An 18,427-nucleotide genomic window follows, 5' to 3' on the forward strand; every position below is an offset into this window, starting at 1 on the left:
TTAAGTGCGACAAAACACTGCATAGTGATTATTGTGACTTTATGATTCCTATGATTTCCGTTCCTACTCAAAGACAATCTTGCCACTTGGCTCGTGTACCTGAAATTGATAAAGATCTTCTATTATAACTCGTTTTGATAATGTTAGTCATTTGTAGGTTTCTAAAGAGCTAATTGTAGGATGCACTATTCATTTAAATGGTGGCAATCGAATGGCCAATTGCCTGTAACGTGAGTGTGCTGATCGGGACAATTCCCATAAACGTGTGCACTGTACAGCTGTTGTACACCGCAAATAAAACCCGGACGTGAGTCCCACATCCCATCCCATTGGCTTAACTGTTTTATATTACCTATAGAATACGGATAATGATATTGATGTCGGTAAGTAAAATTAATTATTAAGATTTATGGGTGTAAAAGTTGTAATCCCGATTATCTTATTCGTAGTCTTAAATTTAAAAATACGGGTATGTTATTGATAATTAAAAGAAGTGATTTTAGTTTTTTCTTTATTGTAAAGATCGCTTATGCATCTAAATTTATATGTTATTTTAAATTCCCCTAAAACTTAACCTGCACTGGCTGCAATCTCACCTGAAGAGAAAACAAATTGTTTTACTACATTGACCTCGCAACAGCATTAAACTCAACAATAAAGTTTCTACACGATTACTCACAAATTGATGATATTAATACAAATTGGTAGGAGTGTTCTAAAATGATTATAGGATGCATTTTAGTAACCTATTCCAATAATTGGAAAACAACCATTACTTATTCACATGAATAAATCTGTTGACAGTGTTTTTATAAACTCTGTTTCAATAGAAAGGTTTTCTGTCTACGCAGTGGTCAATTCGGTTTTATGTTTATTGGAATTTTAAACAATCAGAAATTAACCAAAAATAATGTAATGCCTCTTGTCTGTCGTTGTGTATTAAGATGTTGGTATAATTAAAGGTCATAATTATACTAACATAATATAATATTAAGACAATTATCATAAAAGCGAACCAGCCATGTTTGTATACTCACCGAGCAAATCGGCGGTATGATAAAAATATGCCTAAAATATAAAACAAACTTGTAAATTTACACTTGGGATTCACTCTACCTACAGTCATCCAAATAGCAAATATTCGCCCGTTCCACCTAAGAGAGTTCGGAACAATAACAAATCGCATCACCCAGAACCTAGGTTCAGTGTAAACACGGCGACAATAGTTCGTTTAACATTCAGACAGGGGACAAAGTGTTCTCGGTTCCTGATCTAGCAGTACTTACATTATATACGTTTGTACATATGCTAAGTATTTTCAGTTTCACGTAAGGTTTATATGGATTTAGAGAGTGGCGAAAACGTGAATCGAATAAAGATATAGCTTAAACACCACCTAGTCAAGAATCTATGAAGAATTGACATTGAAAATATCAACTCGCATAAAGCGATTTTTACTCTCGTTCCAGATACGAACAGTTAAGCAGATAAACGCCCTTTCAGTCCCGAGATTTCTACCACGTACAATTCGAATACCTTTAAAGGAATATTGAACTTGGCATTTTTTAGCACAGCGTGCAATTTTCTCATCATTACCGATATTAGGCATACTAGTCGTCAAGTACAAACAAGCAATACAAAATTATATGAAAGATGCTCCGACAAACGCCTCTTTTGTATAATAAGCGCCTTGACTGATACAGTCAACCATAAGTATGAAAACGCATTATTGCTGCGCATATAACTACTACAGTGTTTAAATAAATTAAGAAAAGTATCCGAATGCTTATTTTTGCGTCCGAACAGCATTGGGACTGCATTTATTAGGCCGTGTTCCTTGGTTTTCAAGCGAACGGTTGCTCTGTTTATAGGTAAGGATTTTTTTATTTATCTCAGGTGGGTCATATACTTGTTCCGTCAAATATTTAATGTTTAATATATCGAGCCTATACCGCCGAATTAGCGTATCAAAAATTTTAAAAAACTTTATTTATAAATAAGGTTCTTTGTATCATTGAATAAAGCTTCTTTTGGAATAAATTTTTCGGTTTCGACACCGACACCGGGAAGGTATCTTTGCATCGTTCGAGTCCATTTATGACTGAAGTGTATCGAAAAAGCAGTCGTATTTATATCAAACTACCCACCAACTCAATGCCATGAACATTGGTTTTAATCAAATTTGAAAAAATCCTAATCAAATAAAATATCTGGCAAACATGAATTTATAGTTATCTAAAGTTTAATTATTTACCCACCTTATAAATTTACTGTAACATACGCTAATTCGGCGGTAAAGGCTCTATATCATTATATATATAGATGTCTAGATAAAGGCAATAAAGTGATATATAACTCCTTAAACTTTATGATACTCCCAGGATATTCTTCATTTCCCTGCGACACATTTATAAATAAAACGACAATAGTTCGTTTAAGATTCAGACAGGGGACAAAGTATCCTGTCCCCGATACACTGATACGGTGTATAAGTTTTGAACAAACACCGTTTCATAGAACGCTGTGCTTCGACGCGACAAGTTATTTCCGTTTCAATACCCACTTTGTACGCGTACTTAAAGTTGAGTTTGAAAGTTACTCGATGCAATTTATAAATAAAGTAACAAATATAAAAATGATATTGCCTCAGGCATGCTGAATATATGTGTTAACAGTAAGTTATGCTATGCATCAATATATACAATTAATAACATTTATAGACGTAAAATTTATGTGTTACTTATAGCTGTTGCCTGCGACTTTGTCTGCGTTTAGTTTTGTCTTTAAAACATAATGTAAGTTGTAAAATAATAAGTCGGGTGTAGTTTTAAAAATTACTTTTTCAAGTAAGTGTATCTCTAAAAATAACTAGTTCTTACATGTTTTAAACTCGCTTCTACATTAAATGTCTGATTGGAATGAATTAAAACTTAGTTTACTGCTATATAAATACCATTGATGATAGAACTATTGATTTGAACAAGAATTAATTCTCCGATACTAATGTAACCCGCGATCTAATAAAATTTAAAACACAAAAAAACAAAAGCTACTATTACGACTTAACTATGATAGTTATGGTAGTTTTTTGTGTCAAAATAATATATCTTATTTTGCAGACTTTATTGTGGGTAATAATGAGTCCTTTATCATAACACATGATTTTTACGTATCATCAGTAGTGTTGCCCAAATTCAGTCTTGGTCTTGCAGTCTTGGTCTTGTTCTTGCGTTTTTGCAAGACCAAGACCAAGAACAAGACCGCGTATTTTTAGCAAGACCAAGACCAAGACTGACCGTGCAAGACTTGAGCAAGAACAAGACATAGCCTGCAAGACTCTTGCGTCTTGCAGCTAGGACTTAGCGCTATTTCACGGAGTAGTTAGGTGTAACAGTTCGGTGTATAGGTAGGTAAGTACGCTTAGGAATTCTATGAGACGCAAAAAACTATATCAAAGAATATGAAAAACTGGACCTATGCGCATTACGACTAATACCATAAACATAGCGAATAAAAAAATATCTATTAAAATCAAACTGAGTGCATGCATAGTTATGTTTTAACCATCGGCACTTTGATAATGCGGCATCAAAGGTTTTGTACTTACTTCTCAAAGAAATTTGCTGCTTTTCGGAAGTACATGGTTATGATACACGCGCCGGCGGCTTCTTTTGAAATCTAAAACAATCGTTGCCGCCGCGCCGAAATCATAACATTTGACACTATTCATGCAAAATAATTTCGAATTTTAAGAGTACCTACAGGTGTTCCAAAGAATAAATAAGTTTCAGATTGGTGATTTTAGATTGGTGGAGGACGCATGAGACAGAGTATCCGATTTTATCGAAAATGGTCCGTGATTTTCTCTCAATACCTGCAACTTCAGTACCTGCTGAGAGGTTATTTTCTAAAGCATCATTAGTAATTAGAAAACATAGAAATAGGTTAAGTGATGAGTCAGCCAGATGGTTACTTTGTATTAATTCTTGGTCAAAAGAATTGATATAAAGTATCATAACCTAATGATAAAGCTGTTGATTTGTGTTGTATTTTATTTTTTATTCAAATAAATGATAAATCGTAAAACTCTTTTATTAAATTTCTTATAAGTTGAGGGTTCAATCTCTTTCTAGACAGATAAGTATTGTTCTTTAAAATACAGTCAAGTTATTGTAATTAATTTGTTTTTTTACATGTTTTAGCAAATGTAAGCTTATAAATCATAAATGTTTATTAAGAAACAGTTACTTCCATGGAAAACGACATATAGGTCAGTTGATTTTTCGAATTTCTTATCAAATCTTCAGTTATTTATTAATCTGCTTGATCTTTACTATGGCTATGTTAATTCAAGCTCACAATGTTCCAATTCTAATACGTTTTTCTAAGATTTAAAGTAAACTTTAATAAATAGTAATAGACTAATAGGTAATTGCAAGACTTGCAAGACTCTTGCTGCAAGACCAAGACCAAGACCAAGACTGGGAGCGCAAGACCAAGACCAAGACCAAGACCAGGTGTATTGGCGCAAGACCAAGACCAAGACTGGCTAAGTCTCGTCTTGTTCTTGCATTTGGGCAACACTAATCATCAGTAGTTCAGCGGACGCCTGTTAATGAATTTCATCGGCAAAATGATGCTACTTTGTTTTATTATTGCAATTTTCTTAGAGATCTCTATTTTTTTTTATAGATTATAGCCTATGTTTCTTGGTGAAAGGTTAGCTTTCTTTTGGTGAGAAATGATTTAAATCAGTCCAATACATTCGGAGCCTATTGGGTACAAATAAACAAATAAAAACAATTTTACTTTTGACAATATTAGTATAGATTGGTTAGAATAGATATTAATAAGTGTCTCTTCACCTCTTGCATAATGTGCCCATGAACAAAGTTACAATTTTAAAATGAAATAGAATAAAGAAGGCATAATATCTTGTTCTTAAGTATCGCATAAGTTCCAACTTACAAATGCAATTTCTTTTATCTCGTGAGCAACTCGTATCAGTGATTTTTCCGGGCTTAATTTTCTATGTTCTAGTCCTATATTCATCTCAAGAATGCAAGCCAAACGTGTGCCAAATTTCACGTAGATCGATTCAACGGTTGAGCCACACTTAAGTAACAAACAAACAATCAGACACACTTTCGCATTAATTAAGCGGAAAATGTTCGTTCTTGTAAAATAGTTGCTGGAACAAATCGTTTCACCCAGGACCGAGATTCCTGTAAATAAACAAAGCAACAGCAATTCATTTAATATTCAGACTGGAGACAAAGCGTCTTCGCGACCCGATACTGTGATGAATGTATAAATTCTCTGCAGAATATCCGAGAAATGCTATGGATATGCAAGTTGCACAGGTCTCACTTACCTGTAGCATTTTCCGGTACACCGCCGTGTTAACGTAAAAATATTATTTTCTAAAATGCCTTTGACTGGATGGTTAAAAAAGTTTTTCCAATTATCTAACATTTATTTAAAATTACATTACATTTATTTTACTCTTTGGGTTATATTTAAAAAATTAAACCGTAAACACAATTTTGTCAGTACTAATTTTTTTTTTGCCGTGACATGACTTGGCCGGATCTTGAAATCTACGGCATATACCTATGCCTATATTTCTAGTTATTCTTTATATGCCAAATAAAAATAGGGTTTTTTAATAACACTGTCTCAACCGTCGGTTGTAACACTAAACAATAAGAAATGCATTTATTTTCTTCATTCTTCAGCAGACAAAGTAGGAGATACCTGCTAGTATAAAAATATAAATTACAAATTCTATTCTCTGGTTATTATTATTCATCCATTAATGGCAGAGCCACGCCGCGCCGTCTCCTCGGTCTCAAATCTGAAATTCAAAATTTTGTTGAAACAGATAAATGGAAAGAATATCCCCATTAAAAGTGTATGACAAATGATGATATTTCGATGTGATATTTCACGAAGATTTTATTAAATGCTCGCGAATATCTGAGACTTTTGTGAGAGGAAATTAAAAATGTAAGCTCTAAAAGGTTTTTCTTTCATGGGACATTCAGCGAGTGTCGACCAACGATATTATATAATAATAATAATAATAATAATAAACTTTATTCAGCTTCCACACATAAGTAAACTAATGAAAACTAATTACGAATTACATTAAAACTAATGAAAACTAATTATACACTATTTTACAGACTAAATGCCTTATTGAAAGGTGCTTCAGCTGAAAAGGCTGCTACCTCAGCATGCTGCTGCAGTATTTGACAACTGCAGCGCTGATTTTCAGGTATAGCCTTGATTGGCGTCACGGATTTGCCGACGACTATCGACTCACTTAATTTTTCGCTTGTAAGATACCGGCTTCTACTAGATAAGTGCATACGGCACTAAAGTCCAACATTTTGTAGTACATACGTGATAACATATAACGGACTTCATTATGCCCAATGCAGTTCGGTGTCACTTCTTCTTCTGACTTGCATTACAAATACACGTCGTTCAAGCTGAAATCTTATAAGTATATATATAACCTTCTATAAGGGTGGATGCGCCACTTATTTAATAATTAAATATTTACACTCTAAAAAAAGAAAGCCAACTAAGAGAGATTTTCTCTTAGTTGACTTTATATAAATTATAACAATTATGATAATAAACATAACAACAAAAGCTGATTAGTTATAGCAGCAAGTTCATTATAGATTGAGCTTACAATGTAGGTATGTTCATTGATTCTAACAAATAAATACGTTGTTTCTATTATTATTTACTTCTTTGTATGATTAGATCATTTTTAATTATTTAGCTTAAACAAGTACGTAAATTGAATCAGTTAAGAATATGCCTTAGTTAAGTAACAATAATAGGAGCAATACAGTTGCCCAGTTCATTGAATTATGATAAACAATCATTATCATCTTATTTGATGTATCTATGTTCTTGTTAGGCTCGTATGGAATCAAGATGCTTGATCACAACAATCACTATCTTGTTAGGAATAACCAATTTTTTTTTAGAGTGTAGATAGTTAGAGCTATTGCCAATTCTATAGCGTATATCTTAATAATCTTAGTAATACAGTTTAAGTTACGTTGAACTAAGTTGTTAACAGAATATTAAATACTGTAATACAACTGAAGTATAATATTGTACAACAAGTGGCATAACACTAAAACGTCACTGTGAAATCGTATAGGTCGTTCGCAAGCACAGGTGATATGTGCTTGTGTACAACTCATGCCTTTATTTTTGTAGAAAATTTGGAATGACTTATAAAAAAAATTATTAAAGCGTATAAAAAGCTATTAAACGTCGTGAGCAACGACAGCTGAAAATACGTAATATAGCAAGCTTTAGGGTGGACTATAAATCTGCTGCTTTGCATCACTTGTGTGGTACTGGGGAAAAACGCAACCAAGATTTTAGGTGCTCACGGGGTGATCTATATATACACACATTTGCCCTAACGTAATAGACAGAATTAAAAAAAAAACTTTCCAATTCTGATAGCGAAAAATAAAGCGCACCCTTATAAATAAGAACAGCGGGCTAATGAATTTAAATGTTATTCAATTAAATGCACATGAATTATTCAACAAAGAATGCTAACGTAGGAAAGAACGACGAAGGTTGCCAACCTTCGTCGCAGCCTTAAAGATTTCTTAGAGCGAGTAATTAATTACTTTTTAGTGATATACGGAGCTTACTGCGAGAAAACAAAGATATTCAGGAAGCTACAAGGGACAAGTTTTTGTTCTGCTTTGTCTTTGAATAACATTATTCATTCGTGACCGGACAGTTGTTTGTTACAGCTTTATTTTATTCATAATTAATTGCAGTTGTGACATTTTATTTAGATCGACGCTTTCATGATTTTAACCACTTTTAAACTTATTGATAATGATTTAAAACGTATAATGAATTATTATATCTATTAAAACCTGAGTAAAATATGATATTAAATACTAAGAAAGATTTGAATTGATGATATTTTTGAGTAAAATAAAAATTACTCGTCAATCTTTGATCGAGGCAAGGTAAATGCTCGTACATAGATACGCAATGTTGTGTACAAACTGTAAACCAATTTATTGACTTGTATTTAGATTGTTTAGATTTGTGGAAACTATCAAAAAGGTAATTTCATATATATCATTTAAAGGAGAAAACATTTATCTATACTTCCATACTAATATTATAAAGAGGAAAGATTTGATTGTTTGTTTGTTTGCATCGAATAGGCTTCAAAACTACTAATCCGATTTGAAAAATTATTTCACTGTTGGAAAGCTACACCATCCCCGGGTGACATAGGCTATATCATATTTTTTTTAAAAATCGGGATCCTTAATAAAACTCCGATAATATAACCCAAAGTGTAAAAAAATTATCTAAAAACAAACAAACAAACAGTCAAAACTTTCCTCATTATAATTATAATATTAAAATAAAAAAAAATAATAATAATCTTTATATATAAAAATGAATCCCTGATATCACTTGGTCACGCCATCACGATTTTTTTTTTCTTCTGACTTTTTTATTTTATAAATTTTTATTTGAAAGCGTATGCTATCAAGCTTGCATTGGCTTATTTTAATGAAGATCTGATAAATATGATCGGAGAAAAAGGACATAACTCTTCACAAATAACAGCAAGTCGCAAGGCATTTGGGACAACGATCGAATGCATGCGTACCATCCTACTTAAAAATGCGAAAGTTTGTGAGGATGGATGTATGGGTGGATGTATGTATGTATGTATGTATCAACTATAATAATGACAACTTACTAACTCAGTATACATCGTAAAATAATAGTAGACCCGTAGCTAGGATGCGATGATTATTATGTTAGCATCAGATCTATTCTTGCTTCTCTATTGACTCATACGCGGACGAAGTCGCGAGGGTCCGTTAGTTTTGTATATAATGGATAAATTAAAACAACATAACCGATACCTTTATTTAATATTTTACTTCAGTAGATACAAATAAAATTTCAGCTTGAACTACGTGTATATGTAATGCTAGCCAGAAGAAGAAGTGCAACCGAACTGCCTTGGGCATAATAAAGTCCGTCATACGTTAATACTATGTACTGCAAAAATTTTGGGCTATAGTTCATGCACTTAGAAAAGATTACCTATCTTTGCCTATGACTTAAAAATAAACCAAAAAAAATCACTTTCAACTTTTATTATTAGGAGTAGAATATATGTCGTTACAAGAAAAGGTTTTTATTAGCCAAGCCAACCAAGTTATTTGGACACATAATTAAGGACATAATACAAATTGTATATGTAATTTGTATAATTAAAGTAACTCGCAAAATTCACCGGTGCCGGAAGGAAGTTTATGTTTATAAGGTGGATCTTAATATGCTTTTAATATAAAATTCTTAACGACCCGTAGTTATAGCAAGTAAAACCGCGGGGAACAGCTAGTAGTTAGGGCAGGCATATTATAATAAAAAAACCACGTTAAAGTATTAAAATCCTGAACCCATCTTCGGGGTAATGATCGTTTAACCTAATGACGTTTATTTTTAGAACCTATAACGGCCCATAATTTAACTTCGCCCGGCCCTCTAAGTGAACCGATAATGGAAATGATTCCAGGTACGAATTTTTATACAATCTGTATCAATATAATCTTTTCCATCCCCGTAAGGTAGGTGACTTAACGATATTGGAATCCGTTTTACTTACACTCCCATGCACTTAGCGAAATATCACCGATGTTTTTAGCCTTTTAAATTATCCAAGTATCTATAAGGCCTGAATATGAATCCACAATCATGTTATAAATGTTTTCACATTTGTAGATGTCTGTTTGTTTGGAATCCTTTATTGGTGGCCACCAATAAAGGATTCCACCCAGACAGATTTAGATGAAATTAGCATAGAAAGCTTGCATCCCGGAGATGGACATCGAATACTTTTTATTTTAAGAAAATAAAGCCAGCACCGAAAAAAACAAAAAAGTGTTAATTCCGGTTCCGGCTTTCGGGTGGTCAAACTAATTCTCTAACTAATGAGTAGTCCCGCCAATTTGTCCAATAGGAATAATTTTTCCACATGGTTAAACTTCTTAGGTAGTGGACTCTTTTTATCATTGTCGTAATTTTGTTGTACACAAACCTCTTAAGATCGGGAAATTACCTAATTGCCAGTCGCAATTTTTATATCGTCTAAATACATGGCATGTTCAAGTAAAAAGCTCACACAAGACATTTAAACCATCAAAAACTGAGATTAAGATACTTTATACTCTCTCAGCGTTGTCATGGCAACGCATTATCCTGGTACTTTTATGTCCAAAGAACTTTATTCACATCTAAATAACATTTCCCCGTTACTCGTTTACACAGACCGTAAACATGGTATTCTTTGAGACATTTGATAAAAGATTGCAGAATGTAGACAGTAAAGCTGACTTTCCAATATGCGATGCGAAAGATGTGCAAGCTATCAAAATGAAGTGTTATTTGGTAAACATTCTCAGTTAATTTAATTTAAAAAAAAAAAGTACACTTTACCACTAGACCTGAATCTGACCAGATTATAAAAGTCAGAAAACTATGCATACTTTTTGGTTGACGAAACACATTTGTTATGCCCATTGCAGTTCCCTTTCACGTAATATGCCTTTTTGTTAAGAATGCAATAGTTTTGGTTGACGAAAATATTCGTCTCACATCCCTTTTATGTATCTATCCATCCATCCTTAATTCCTCACTTTTGCGTGTTTATAATAATGTAAGTCTCGTGAACGCTTTGCTGAGCTATGTTAAATTATAAAAATTAAACTTTCGTATGTGAAGGTCTCACACATCTTCCGCGTCATCTCATAATCTCAAACGCTTCAGGCAATCTATCTCTACAAAACATTGCTTAGTTCAACCCTTTAATAACAGAGCCTGATGGTTAGTGCTTCTCTCATCCCTCGCTACGCATCCCTCGCTACACATCCCTCGCTACGCATCCCTTGCTACGCATCCGTCACATACATTCCTCGAGCGCATAAATCACATAAGCAGGTCTAATTCAAATCTTAACTCACTTGATCCTTCTTCCACCATAGCTACGATAAGCTAAGCCGTGAAATGAAGTGATCCCATTGGTAGGTTTAAAATACACTCCTCGCTAAGCATCCCAGCATATTTCTGATGGAAAGACAGCCTAAGAGACGGTACGCCACGAAAATATGTTTGCGCTAAGACTGCAGATCGTTAAGTCCATCGCGCACTGCAGTTTTATGTCGCGCGGTAAAAATGAGCTTCGTTAACCTGGAATGTATTCCTTAACATTGTCGCTTCGTGTAAAAATAAAGGTTCATTATTTTGAACTTGCAATGCTATCTTGAGCACCCAAACTTACTGCAGTGAAATTGACAAACTTACGTTCAAATTAAATTTTCTTCTTAGTTACTGTGTTATTTTTTTAATCAATTTTCTTTAATTTCTACGCTTAGTAGAGTAAAGTATAGTTATGTATTAAGTATTACATTTTCATAGCACCTACGATGCTTATAATGGCGAACACAACTAACAATGTTGTGGTAAAATATCCATAATAGGATTAATGTAGTGGGTTTTTCCTTAATTCTAACCTAGTTAAATTATAAAAAGTGGCTTTTTTGCAAACTGAAACTGTTAAAGCTAGAGATAGGTTTAAAGAACAAGACCACTACTTTACAGAAAACAAGTTAAAGACACAAACTTGACGATCTCAAAGGGTAAGGGGAAGCTACAGAAATTACGTAAGTAAAGCATATTATTGCTTTACTTACGTAATTTCTGTAGCTACTTGAATTCACAATTCACAACTTGTGTATAAACTTATTCGAATCCCACTGCCGAACACAGAACTCTTGCATGCAGTTAATTTATTTTACTGATATCCAACTCGGGATTTGGAATTAGGGCCTCGTGATCTGTAGTCGAATAATATAGCATACGAAACAAGAAATAACACCTTGTATGCAACAATCTCAACCTCAGAGTAAGTACTCATACTCACGGAAACTTCCCTTACTCTTACTGCCAGGGACCTATATATTTATTTCCGCTCCTGCCTTTAGGAATATTCGCTGTCTTTTACACCAGTCATGGCTTATTTACTAAAGATGGGATATTTCATGTTATTTATGCAATATCATCTGAATTGTATAATAAACGCATACTTACATTAGTCTACTAGCGCTCGGTATATCAAAGCTTGCTTGTTTGTTTTTTTTTCAATTCTTTATTGCACACTATAGGATAAACTTTATATATAGAAAAAAAAGGCGAATTGAATGCCATGAAGCAAAGTTCATTAGAGTACGTATGTATATTTGTATTTATTGTTTATTGATGTCTGTCAAAGGATTTCTCAGAAACCACCGAATGGATTGAAATATTTTATCGATATAATAACGTAAGTATAATTCAACTTCATCATCATAACCTGCTGGGTATGGGCCACCTTTTCCTAACCTTCCCTTATTTTTAACACTCATGGATGGCATTTTTCCGGTTTGCACTGCATACGATCGGGCCGCAGTGGCAAAATGCAGTGCGCTCATACCACGCTGTTATCTGTGATATACAGGATATGTCGCTAGTCGACGTCCGAGCCCCGCTGTCTGCCGCCGTAATAAATTTTGTGACAAACAATATTCCCCTGTCCTTTGTCTGACCGCGGGTGAACATCGATCGGCACACAATACCGCGACCGCCTCTTGAGGGCTCTCGCTTTATAGATACGAGAAGAAATGTCTTACTGGTTTAATAACACATATCATTCTTTTGTTGACTTAAAGTAGATGTTAAAAAGGCAAGAATTTGTTCTGTCCGGCCATGAAACCTTTTTCAATGAATTGCCATTCACTGCAATACCACTTGGTGGTAAATGCCCCATTTACCAGTTTCAAGTTCAGACCTGCTGAATCACTTTATCGGTAGGATGGTAGGGGGCTAGCCCCAGGTAAAGCAGTAGCCTCCAACCAAACGAGTAAGCGAAAATGCAAAACTATAAACTGCCAAATGGGCCCTGCTGGGGGTCAAATTTGGTACATCCTAGTTGCAAGCAAATCTATTTATAAAATCTCTAATTTAAAAGAAGAAATCTTCTTACGTACACACGAGTTTTTTAATACTTATGCCTGCAGAAGCACATGGTTGACTTTTATGACCATGAAACATTTTTCAGAGCCTACTCTAAGGTATATTGACCACATAAATAAACGCTTCTTTAGTTTTTGTAGGAAATTTCAACAGACATACTTGACAAAGGAATAAATCATTACAAACGTACCCTCTTACGAGGTAGACGCGGTTAAAAATAAGGCTTCGTAGTTGAAATTGATAACAGTAACGCCATCTGTGGATCTAGTCCTGAATTACTCCAAACGCATTTACTAAAATAGTCATTCTAATTTCTTAATTTAAAAATTAATGATGAAAATTTCTGCATTCTGGTCTTATCCAGAGGTTCTCAAATAGAGGCCTGAAAATGCGGCGAAATAGTTCCAGAAAAGGATGGTAGGTAGAGCAGTGTTTGCTTCGCTTCGTCTTAGCGGGGGCACTGCCGTGCTCCCGATTCTGTTCTAAAAGTAATTCTGAACAACGTTTGTATTTTACATCAACCTCAGTTGTATTTAAATATTGAAAGCAAGAATTTCTTTCTTTAGAACAATAAATAAATAGATCCTATTTTTGTACGGAATTAATGTTACCAATATATCTACACATAATTTCTATTATCCGTAAAACTCGCATAAGCCCCTATATATTACATAGTCATTCAAATTCCATTCATATTAGATACCTGAACCGCTCATGATCTCTCGAATAATGTTGCGTGAAATATCGTTTGAATAAATTTCATGGTTTAACCCGGATAAAAATCGAATATAAGTCACATAATCGTCCCCTCTCGGAATATCGTCATTTATAAATTTGTTATATTAAAATTGAGTTTCATTTCGAATTCGTTGCCTTGAAGCACTTGAAGGTAATAAACGCGTTAATCTATCTAATGGTGTTTATGAGCTTTCTCAGTATTATCAGGCAATATAAGGCTATAAAATTATACGAAATGCTTAGTTTCACAAATGCTGATTAAATCTGTTTATTCCAATATTTCTTTATTCAAATAGGCACATAGATGGCACTTTTGATGCGTACTATAGATGTGAAATATGATAACTAAATTTGTCAACTTCAAGCTAAAGCTACGAGGGTTCCAAACGCGCCCTGGTCTAAGAAGAGCCCACAACAGACTTAGCCGATTGTTTTTTTTTTATATCACCATCTCACATTGTCATTTAAAACTATTTAAGAAGCAACCTGGTTAAAGCAATAATTCACAGCCAAGATTTTTTTATCGTTGACCTAGTCTTTAATACTATAATAGGACTTTTCTATAACACAAAAAAAACTTTGAACATTTTAAGAGTCATCTCCAAGATATCATCTGGTAGTTTAATGTAAAATTGTATACAATTTCCTCAATTAATTAATTATTTATGTTTTTTTTGCTTCTAATGTTCAAATTATTGCAGTCACATTTTCTCTTACATACCTTAAATTTTTAAATATGTATCGGCTAATAATATTGCCTGATATCAGCAAAGGTACTAGGTACTGACTTTAGGAATTGGGCAACATCTGCTTAACCAGGTCCGCTAGTTACTAACAGTATGTGAAAATTTAGCAATATTTTATTTCTTTGTATGTTTTTGCTAGTTGTATCATAATTTTCATGTTATGTTTTACCTTAAGTCACATGATATACACACACTTAACAAGGTCTGCTTATTCTATGCTTATTATTCTAACCGATTTGACAGCCATTCAGTAATCACAATTGACATAATAATATAATCTATTTGTCAAATCTTCCAGTAAGATATGTTGGTGTACAGCAAAATAACACGACATTTAACGACGCATAGCTAGTAGGCAGCATTGTAAGTTATCATCTTCATGGAATTCCAAATGTGGGTGCGCGTTTGGCATCGCATTCGGCAGATCTATTGTCCTTATCTTGACAGTACAGTGCTATGTGTAGGGTGACCAGACGTTAGAACTTTCATGTACTTACTTTAAACCAAACGGAAGGTCCCTGTTGTTTAGCGATGTGGTCTTATAAGTGGGTCAGGCACAGGGAATTTATATTTTCTGAATTTTCTCTTGTCTGGTCTGATTTATCTTTGAATTCACATTTATTACTTAAAGTTATTCGTATAAATGTATAATACACGTTTACACATCTGTCATTATTTTATACCGAAGAAGCAAAGTTATAGTAGGGTGTTTTGCCTTTTCAGTGTGTAAGAGAATAAAAGGAGTTTAAGCGCCACCCGCGCCTTATTTCGACAAAGAAACTGTTACATAGCTTATTAAACAATAGTCACAGGACAATGTCCTCATAGACATCCTCAAAAATCCTATCCTATCCTGTCCACAAAAAGTAAATGTTTCACATCCGGTCATATCTAATGTACGGTAACTTTAATAATATAAAAAAATCATCTCTGATAAATTTCCAATAATTCACTTAAACGAATACCATAATAATAATATATTTATTGCCACATTGTAAGTAGGCATACACGGTGTAGTATAGTCTACAAAAATCATTTATAATCAACATCAAGATTGATTTTTAATAAAGCTTCTCTTTGGTTTAACTTTCAAACTCTGTTATTGGTTCACCTGTTAGTTGGTTTAATTGGTTCGTCTCCAATTGTATAATACTGACTTTTTTTAAATACAAAGTGTGTGCACAGCTGCTCTCGTTGTCTGCTGTGAACATTGTTATTTCGTTGTTACATTAAGCGAGTCCCGTATGTCCTCGCTTTTGTATCACATAATATGGAAATGGTAACACTACTTATGTTACGCCCTTCGTGCTTTGCGCCAATGAGTCATAGCGATGCTGATCAGAACACCTCGCGGGCTTGCGAAATGAACATTTTGACTTAAATCCGCGCTGAGGAACTTCCTTGTAACTTTGTTGGCCTTAGTTGGCATTAGTTAATTTAAAGAATTAAATATATCTAGCAATAAGACCTGAAAACTAAAATCAGTAATTTTAGAATTAAGTGTAAGTTATTCGAAAACGACAGCTCGTAGACAAAACTTTAAAAAAAGCAAAGTTCAGCCTTTGCTTTTGAGATTATATGATATTTTTTCTACTTGAACAATCAAAATCTAAAAACAATTTCTTAAATAATATTTGATATGGACAAATGTTCCACCTACCCACTAAAACTATAGATAAAAATTATCCCAATAACCACGTAATTGCAAAAATACATCAATCAAACTGTTCAGCATATTACGAACACACGCACGCCAGATTTTATATATTAATATGGTATGCTCATTATTATATTGACTCTGCAAATAAAAGTTGCCATTAAATCCCGTAAAATTCAAAATCATGAATCCTAACGGGAGTACGTTAAGCAGGTACTCGCGCGTCACCTGAATTCGGATTCAGTGAACACGTCGCGTCACTCCAGAGAGTGCTTGGGGAATTTTAATCAGCCCGCGTTGATGTCCAAATGGGTTTACGTTTTATTTATTTGACATAGATATAAAAGTTATCTGAAGGTTAGAGCAGCTTATAAGGATTCATCGTCCAATCTTTGTGTTGTTCCATAAATCATCATCCTCACATTACTAATGTCCAAATACAGGCTACCTATAACGTACAAGAGAGAGATCTAGAGCTTTGACTCAATACACTGCTCTAATGCTGGTTAGCGGACTAGGATGATTAATATTAGGCCATTGCATATAAAATTGGTGTTTTGTCTTACTGGCACCCTTGATCTCAAACACACAAACAACACACAAAAGCACAAACTCATTTTCTAATTCTATTCTCTCTTATACTGTGTCCTGATCAATCCAGGCGTGCGCAGTCACTACGAGATTTCAAGTGAATTCTTAAAAAGCATTTTATGCCACCCTATTGCGTTTTATCGTTTTTTTTACTTCTGTATTATTTTCCTTTGTGTTGTTGGCTTATACTTTGTATAATATAATGATTGGAATTTTTTATTCCGTAATTTTTGTATATCGTATTACTTGTTTTTGTGTACAACTTAACCCTAGCAATTATTCGCGAAGCCAGAGATTTTGTAATCTCGTGATCCGTTTGTATCGTATGTTTCAAATAAGTATACCGACACCATTGAAGTTGCTAGAAAACATTCTTAACTTAAACTAAGAACAAAACTGTACTATAAATCCAAAATCAAAAATAATTGAATAAACAAAGTTAATACAAATTTATTGTGGTTGAAAGCTTAATACTACTTAATATCGTGTTACAATATAGTTAAATTATATTATAAAGTCTTTTGCTGCTTTGTCCGTTCTGCGGTCGAAAATAATAAATATCTACGCATCATATCTCAGTTTAATGCGAATATCAGTAGGCGAAAGGTCCAATTCGTGATCCTTTCCAGAAGGTATATTAGGTCAATTATAAATATGAACACGAAATTTATTTGCCATTTAAAAGGCATTAGCATTATTAGTTGTTTATTTGAGCTACACTGATGTTTTCCCGCGATCCTACTAGAAATCAAAGTGTACGGTAGACTGTATAGGTATATATCTTTGTGCTATGGCCAACGATTATTTATTATAGTCTGGAATAGCACATACACTACTATTAGAGGATTTGTTTATATTTTTCACTGGTAGTTTAGGGGACGAAGAATAATATAGACATTACAATATCAAACTTTTCACGGGAACGAAGGCGTACGCAACAACTAGTATTAAAATAATTGTAGCTATACTAAAAATGTTTTTCAAATTCGAATCACGTCGGAGTAGTAAAATAATAAAACTTTATCCTCCACGTCAACGTTTTGAATAAAATGCAAAACGTGTCTGGGCTGCAGCCAGGAGCTATTGTGAGCACCTTGAGCGAAAAATACAATAGTTCCTTACCAACTTTGAACGAGCCAGTTCTTTTTAACCCCCGACGTAAAAACGACGGGGTGTTATAAGTTTGACGGGTCTGTGTGTGAGTTTGAGTGTCTATCTCTCGTATTTCCCGAACATGGCATCGTATTTTTAGGAGTGTTGTTTACCAATGTTTCATGAAAATCTGTCCTATTCAATATTTATTCACAGCGCCCACATCAAATCAAAACGCTTGACACTACGATAAATTTTAAATCCAAGATCCAGGGAAATCTTGAATTTAAAATTTAAATGAGGTTTAAATTTTTCCACAACTCCCTCGATAGGTAATGGTACCAATATAATGTGTTAAGGGTTTTTTATTATTATGTGTAACATGTACATTAAAACTAAAATCAAGATACAAAAATACCTGCACGAGTCAACATTCGCAGCTAACTTCCACGACGGCATGAAAATTGAACGGGACTGTAGGGCTACATTTGCGGTGGGC

General features: G+C 33.8%; 1 protein-coding gene across 2 annotated transcripts in view; it reads left to right on the forward strand.

The window, feature by feature from the left end:
* The first annotated feature begins 219 nt into the window (after window positions 1-219).
* LOC120623774 (flocculation protein FLO11) overlaps window positions 220-18,427 on the forward strand; it is a 38,653-nt gene continuing 20,445 nt past the window's right edge. For both annotated transcript variants that reach the window (XM_039889997.1, XM_039889998.1), the window contains exon 1: window positions 220-383. The gene's annotated coding sequence lies outside the window, so the exon portion shown is untranslated. The remainder of the gene's footprint in view (window positions 384-18,427) is intronic.

Source organism: Pararge aegeria, chromosome 5, assembly GCF_905163445.1.
Source record: "Pararge aegeria chromosome 5, ilParAegt1.1, whole genome shotgun sequence".
NCBI lineage: Eukaryota > Metazoa > Arthropoda > Insecta > Lepidoptera > Nymphalidae > Pararge > Pararge aegeria.